Here is a 7,700-nt window from a genome sequence, read left to right as displayed (position 1 = left end):
CCCTTTGGGTCTCCAGAGTTCCCACTGCAAAATCAGTTGATAACATTATGGGGTTTCCCTTGTAAGTAACTTTTTTCTTCTCTTGCTGCTTTAAAACTTCTCTCTTTGTCACTACTTTTTTCTATTTTAGTTATTGTGTGTCTTGGTGTGGTCCTCCTTGCATTGTATTTGTTGTGGGCTCTTTGTGCCTCCTTGATCTGAATGTCTGTTTCCTTCCCAGATTAGGGAAGTTTTCAGCTTTTATTTCTTCAAATAAATTTCTGTCTCCTTTCCTCTCCTCCTTCTGAGGTGCCTATAATGTGAATGTTATTATGTTTGGTGATGTCACTGAGTTTCCTTAACCTATGCTTATTTTTTTATTATTCTTTTTGCTGTTCATTATGGTTGCTTTCCATTAATCTGTCTTCCAGCTCACTGATCTGTTCTTCTGTTGCCACTAATCTATTACTGATTTCTTCTAATGTGTTTTTAATTTCATTTTCTGAGTTCATCATCTCTGATTGGTTCTTTTTTATATTTTTATTTCTCTCTGCTGAGAGTCTCACTAATATCCTCCACTGTTACACTGATACACTGAGTATCTCTATGATGATTGCTTTGAATTCACCATCAAGCATATTGCTTAACTCCATATTATTTAGCTCTTTTGCTGTGGTTTTGTCCTGTTCTTTCATTTGAGCCATATCCCTCTGTCTTCTCATTTTATCTATAAGTATATTTTTAAATAATTAAAACCTTATTTTAATATCATATGCATTTGTTTCTATACTTATTAAAGTTAAGCTCAGCAGCTTATTTTTAAATCTTATGCAGATAAATCTGAACAGGGCCAAAATAACTACATTTTCTAAGAATGAGTAGATGAACCTATATGGGTGTGAGCAGTGTTACAACTGCATAGATTATGCTCCAAGGTAAGCAAGGGCTCTTAGCTTTGTAAATGTTGTCAACATAGCAACACCATCACATCAATTTAATTCTAGAAGTTCATACTAATCATGATTAAAGAATATTACTTTTGCTACCATTTTTTCTAGAAATATAGTTATTTATTATGGGTTATAGATTTGCATATTTTTTAAAAAAAATTAAAACATGATAGGTTTGAAAAAGTGAAATACCCCTATGAGTTTGTGTATCTTAGAACTTTAAAAATAATTCAAAAACATCATAAAGGAGCAAGCAAGAAAAGAGAATACACTGCTTCCTATCTTCTAGGAGGAATCAGTTAAGCATGTTGTAAATTAAAATGTGGCTTGATTTCTAAATAAGTTAATTTTGTTTTATTAAGAATAATTTATATTCTATTTGAGACTTCTAAAAGATTTTAAATACTGTGTTAAGAAAAATCGTTTCTGGGGTGCCCGGGTGGCTCAGTCAGGTAAGCATCTGCCTTCAGTTCAGGTCATGACCCCAGGGTGTTGGGATCGAGCCCTGAATTGGGCTTCCTGCTCAGTGAGGAGTCTGCTTCTCTCTCCTCACTTCCCCCTCCTCCTGTTTATCTTTCCACTAAAGATATGATATTGAATATAGATAAAGAATAGCTTATGGATTGACTTTTTTTTTAACTTTGATAGGTGCACTTTGCAAGAGGTAGTTAAGTAGATAGGTAGGTAGATAGAAGATAGAAGATTATGTGTATGTGTCAAATCATTAATATAAAAAGCAGAATCCTCACTATTCCAGAGAACCAGGAGGGCAGGCCTGACTGAAGGTAATACAAAAGGTAATACAAAGTGAAAATATGGACTGCATTTTTCCAAGAATTTGCTCAATTTTAAGCATTAAATTTAAGCTTTTTATTAAGACCGTTCTGAATTTTAAGTACGCAAATTTAAGTGGGGAGAGAGGGAGAGTGGGTAACTAAACTTCTTTAAAGTGATAAGAAGAAAAACTGTTCTATAATACGTAATATGTATTATTGTTAATAGGTTATTACAGACCAGTATTGAAGAATTCTCTTGGCAAAAGATAGACATTTTGATACACAGTAGTTCTGACATTTGTAAATGTAGCCATGTAAATTATTTTTTAATGCTTTCACACAAGGAAAAAGTGCTTCCTTGACTAAATTATATCAATGAGTGAAATAACAGACTCTTCCTTAGGTATTCATATTCTTTTTGATAATCAAAATCTTAATGTTTTAAAGATAATACAGGTACTTTTTGATCTATGGCTTTTTTTTCTTGGCATGAATCCCTTAAAATAAAGTAAAATTCATCATTTCCAACTTATGTCAAACTTAAGGAAACAGTCCTCCTTCTAAGTAGTGGAGACAAGTTTGTTGGCAAAACTATAGAAAATATAAGTTCAACTAACAAAAATATTTTTTATTGGAGAAGATACATTTATGTTTAATTTATCCAGAGTCTAAAGTCACCTGAAGTCAGCAGCGAAGAACTTGATCATGAAAGCAACATTTTAATTTCTATGCAAAGGACTGTATGTTAAGAAATCACTTAACATGGGACTTTAAGCCATCTAAAACTAACATTTTTATGAACAGAGTCTAAAGATGATGGTATTTTTCTATGTTTGATACAAATTTTAACTCTTGGGATTTGGAAATAATAGAAATAAAAACTACCAAATTAAAAAAAAACCCACAAAATCTTATTCTGTCCTTTAATTTATTAATTGGAGGCATAATATTTAAAATTTTTAATTGTAACATTCATTCAAAATTAATTGAGCACAACTCTGTGCTGTGCACTGCTTTAGGCACTTGTATTATGTAATTGAATCTAGAACTCATAGATCCTATTTGCCTTCTCCTTGTCCTGACTCACTTATATTCTTTCTTTTTCTTTCTTTCTTTTGCATATATTTGCCATATACTCCAGTGGGTGCAAGATTTTTTTATTATTTTAGTCATTAATCTAGACCTGTGCTGTATCTGATGGGGTGGCCACTAGCCATAGATGATGTGAAATTTAATTTAAATTTAAAATTGAGTTACTCAGTCTCACTATCCACATTTTAGTAGAGTCCATAGGATTTTATGATGGATTGGATGAGAAATGAAGAGAAAGAAGCCATCTATGAGGCTCCTAAGTCCTTTGTCCTGAGCATTGCTATGGGTTGATTTGCTAACAATTGAAATGAGAAAGACTGTGTTTGGAGATTAGTTATTGCTTTTGTACATGTTAAACTGAAGATATCTATTTGACTTCTAGGTGCAGAAATTGGATATGGGGGTGAGGAGGAGTGGGCTTTGGCTATACAAGTCAGGCATTCAAAAGAGAGGTTTAGGGGCGCCTGGGTGGCTCAATGGGTTAAAGCCTCTGCCTTTGGCTCAGGTCATGATCCCAGAGTCCTGGGATCGAGCCCCGCATCAGACTCTCTGCTTAGCAGGGAGCCTGCTTCCCCCTCGCTCTCTGCCTGCCTCTCTGCCTACTTGTGATCTCTCTCTCTCTCTGTGTCAAATAAATAAATAAAAATATTTTTTTTTTAAAAAAAAGAGAGGTTTGTTTGAAGATTTTAATTTGAAAGTTAATAGCATACAGATGATAGTAAAGCCTGAATCAGATCACTAAAACAGCAAGTGTAGACAGTGAAGAAGAGATAAAGGACTAAGACTTCAGGCATGCCAAAATAAAGATACCAGGTAAGAACTGAGGAAAGGGTGTATATAAGAGTATGGTATCCTGGAAGCCCAAGTGAAGGGTATATCAAAGGGGCAAAAGAAACAATTTTTAAAATAATATTTTGTTTATTTATTTGACACACACACAGAGAGATCACAAGTAGGCAGAGAGGCAGGCAGAGAGAGACAGGGAAGCAGGCTCCCTGCTGAGCAGAGAGCCCGATGTGTGACTCCATCCCAGCACCCCAGGGTCATGCCCTGAGCCGAAGGCAGAGGCTTAGCCTGCTGAGCCACTCAGGGACCCCAAAAGTAAACAATTTTGTTAAATCCTTTGATAAGTTGAATATAATGAGAACTGGAAATTAACCATTTGATTTAGCAACCTAGATGCCTCCAACAGAAGCAGTTTCTGAGAAAAATTAGAGTGAAAGCTTGATTAGAGGGTATTTAAGAATGTATTGGAGAGTTTCAAAACAGAGCATAGAGGTGACTTTTTGAAGATTTTTGCTACAAATGTGATAGTAGCTAGCAGGGAAATGGAGTCAAGAGAAAGAACTTTCCCAGTCAGGAAGCAAGAGCTTGTGTGTGTGGTGATGGAATGATCCAGCAGGGAAGCAAGAAGTATTGATGACGTAGAGGGAAAAGAAGAGAATTGTTGGAGAGAGGTCCTTGCTTAGAAGAAAGGGCATAGAATCTGTGCTCCCATGGAGTGACTGACCTTAGACAGGCTTGCTGGGCACTCTTCCATAGCAATGCATAATGGAGCTCATACATGAACAAATAGATGCTAGAGGAGGTACACAAGGTGGTGGGAGTCTTGGGAGTTCTCTTTTGAATGCTTGCTTTCTTCAGTGGGGTGTTGGGTCATTGAGAGTGAGCATACTAGAGGAGATTTGGGGGAGTCGGGGTTAAAGGAGGAAGTGGAAAATAGACATTTATGAGTTTATGATACATAGTGTCATTGGCTGGCAATACTGAGAGTCCTTTTGAGGTACAAGGCACAAAGTAAGGTAAGTCCGTATGATTGTGTGAGTTTTCCCCAGCTTTCATTCATGCAGATACAGTTGTGGAATGGGGAAGAATACATTTAACCATGGTCCTGGCTTTGCCAAACTAGTATCAGAGAGAAATACAGGTAAGGAGATTAAATTCATAGACAAGCGAGTACTTAAACTCATAAAGGGGGTAGAGCACCTCATGGAGTGAGGAGCAATGACAAGATGGTAGCATCTAGAGCAGCGGTTGTTTGTGTGGTCTGGGCACTTTTGAAAATTCTCTCATATTCTTGCAGGGAATCCAAACTATTTTCACAATACTAGTAATATGTTACTTGCCTTTTTCACTCTCATGCTCTCATGAATCTACAATGCAGTTTTGCAGAAGCTCATGGTGTGTGATATTGAAACAGATTTAATACAGAAACAGATAGGAGACTCCATCTGCCTTCTTTAACTAGACCTTAAAGAGACTGTCAAAATGCAAACAGTCTACACTTCTCTGTGAATTTATTTTTGCTTGGGAAATGAAGTGATTTCCCAAATGTGGAACTTGCTACTAAAATGTGTATTTATATTTATGTATGATAAGTTTACTCTTGCTATTTTAGTAAAGTTTTAAATCTTTTTTTTCATTTTTAGTTTATAATCCAACAAAAACCAGTAAATATCACCCACATAAATAAAAGACTTTAGGCGTCTTTAGTAATTTTGAAGACTGAAAAGTGTCCTGAGACTTAAAAAATTGGAATTGATAAATATTGGTAAAATTTGGAATTGGTAAAAGTATTGTTGAAATCATAGTAAAATAAGGAATGATCTGGAAAGATAGGAGGTATTAATAAAAGAGTAGAATGCATGACATTGAGGTGGAGGAGGAATTAAAGTTATTGAGTGCAAAGTCTATAGCAATGGTGTCTGATAAAATTTTCTATGATAATAGAAATGCTGTATATTTGGGGCTGTGCAGTATAATGGCCACTAACCATGTGTGGCTATTGAGCACTTGAAATGTGGATAGTGGACCTGAAAAGTGAAATGTTAATTTTGTATTTAATTTATTGCATTTAAATATAAATAGTCACATGTGTCTACTGTATTGGACAGTGCGGTATAAGACTGTATGGCTGAAACAGATTGGAGGACAAGACTACTGGAAAAGAAGAATTCAGCAAATACGGGCCAGAGTGTTGGAAGGATCAGCTATGAGTGTATTTTGTATATTGGAATCATCAAGCATTGGGGCACCTGGGTGGCTCAGTGGGTTAAAGCCTCTGCCTTTGGCTCAGGTCATGATCTCAGAGTCCTGGGATCGAGCCCCACATTGGGCTCTTGGCTCAGTGGGTTAAAGCCTCTGCCTTTGGCTCAGGTCATGATCTCAGGGTCCTGGGATCGAGCCCCACATTGGGCTCTTGGCTCTCCTTCCTCCTCTCTCTCTCTGCCTGCCTATCTGCCTGTCAAATGGGTGAATAAAATATTTTAAAAAATCATGCATTATTAATAACCAAAATGACTAATTTTCATAGATCACATAATATGTACCAGGCTGATACCCTCACATGTATTTATTCATTTATTCAATACAGTAGCTCTGAGATTTACAGTACTCTGATGTCTGTTTGACAGTTGAGGAAACAGACAAATAGCTGTTAGGTAATGGGTCATAGATGCCAGGTAACATGCAAGGAGGTTGAGGCAGATATAAATCCAGGTATTCTGACTTCAGAGTCCATTCTTTTAGTCTGGACATCATATTGCCCTTCTATCTGAGGTTGTTAATCTTTTCAGCTCTTTAAATATTGCGGGTAGCTGATTTGACGCTAACTACATTCTGTACTAGTTGCTAGACACAATCCTACTTAAAGGGCTTAAGAAGCACCTCTAGGAAGACTTTACCAATAGAAAATACATCATATAAATAATTAACAGGTGTGCCTGGCACAGTGCTTTTTTGAACCTTAGCTGGTGAGGTGTATTGATGGCCAAAATTCCTTTTCAAAGGGAGAATATCAACCTGACTGAACTTACATTTTCCAGTTGAGCTAATTAGCCCTCCTGGCTATTTTAGTAGTGCTGATAACTGTAAACACTTGTAGGTATTCGTGATGATAATATGGAAACACTGCATAGACTTTTTCCCAGGGTACATTTAAATATCTCCAGGCAAGAGTGGTGTTCCTTTGTCCAGGACATGAGATGGAGCAACATTAGCTCTACCAAATCCTTATCAATACCAACAATGATAGATTTAGAATGCATTTTGTTTATAAGTGCATTTAGGTTAATGATAGATTATAGACAATCTTTAAACAGTTCTAGCAACAGAATGAAATGGTAACATAGCTAAAAGAATTTAAACTCCTTTTAATTAAAGCATTAAATTAAGAAAAAGGTAGACATATCAATTACTTGAAGGTAATAATTCATTTACTTGTTTTTTATTCTTGTCTCTTGTTAAGTATTTAACATCAAGACATTGTCTCTGCTTTCAAGTTATAACACGTAGTGTTAGAAAATTAAGAAGAACCTGCAATATTCAACCTTCAAAGAAGATTCAAGTATTTGATAGTGAATAATAGTTACACATAAATAAAAATGTTATAAATATTACTTTTTTTTAATATTACTTTTTTTTTATTAGAGTAGTTTCTAGAAGAAATTTGTTAAGAGAAGTGTGAGGTCTGTATATATAGTAAATAGTATTTAGAGCCCTGATATTTTTCTCTATATATTCAGTGCCTCTAGTATGACATCAGGAGTTATTATACCTCTCTCTGTGCCTTTTATTTTTCCATCTGTTGGATTATCATGATGACTAATATCTGTTAACAACTCTCAAAGGTATAATGAACCATGCTTACTTTTCACAGAGCTTTGAAAACAATTTTTATTACTTTTTATTACCTTCACAGTCTGATGCTGCTACAAGTTTGACAAATTTTATTGCTATAATACATTTTATATGAGTATTAACTATAGAACAGACATTATTATCTATTATTCAAAAAGATATTTCCAACTATGGCATTTATTTAGAGGTAGACATTCTAACCAGTTGCTGTATAATATCTCTAGTTACTTAAGTTTATTTTACTAAAATAAATGATGGTTTATTT

This window comes from Mustela lutreola, chromosome 4 (assembly GCF_030435805.1).
Source record: "Mustela lutreola isolate mMusLut2 chromosome 4, mMusLut2.pri, whole genome shotgun sequence".
NCBI classification, from domain to species: Eukaryota; Metazoa; Chordata; class Mammalia; order Carnivora; family Mustelidae; genus Mustela; species Mustela lutreola.
This window is presented reverse-complemented; position numbering follows the sequence as displayed.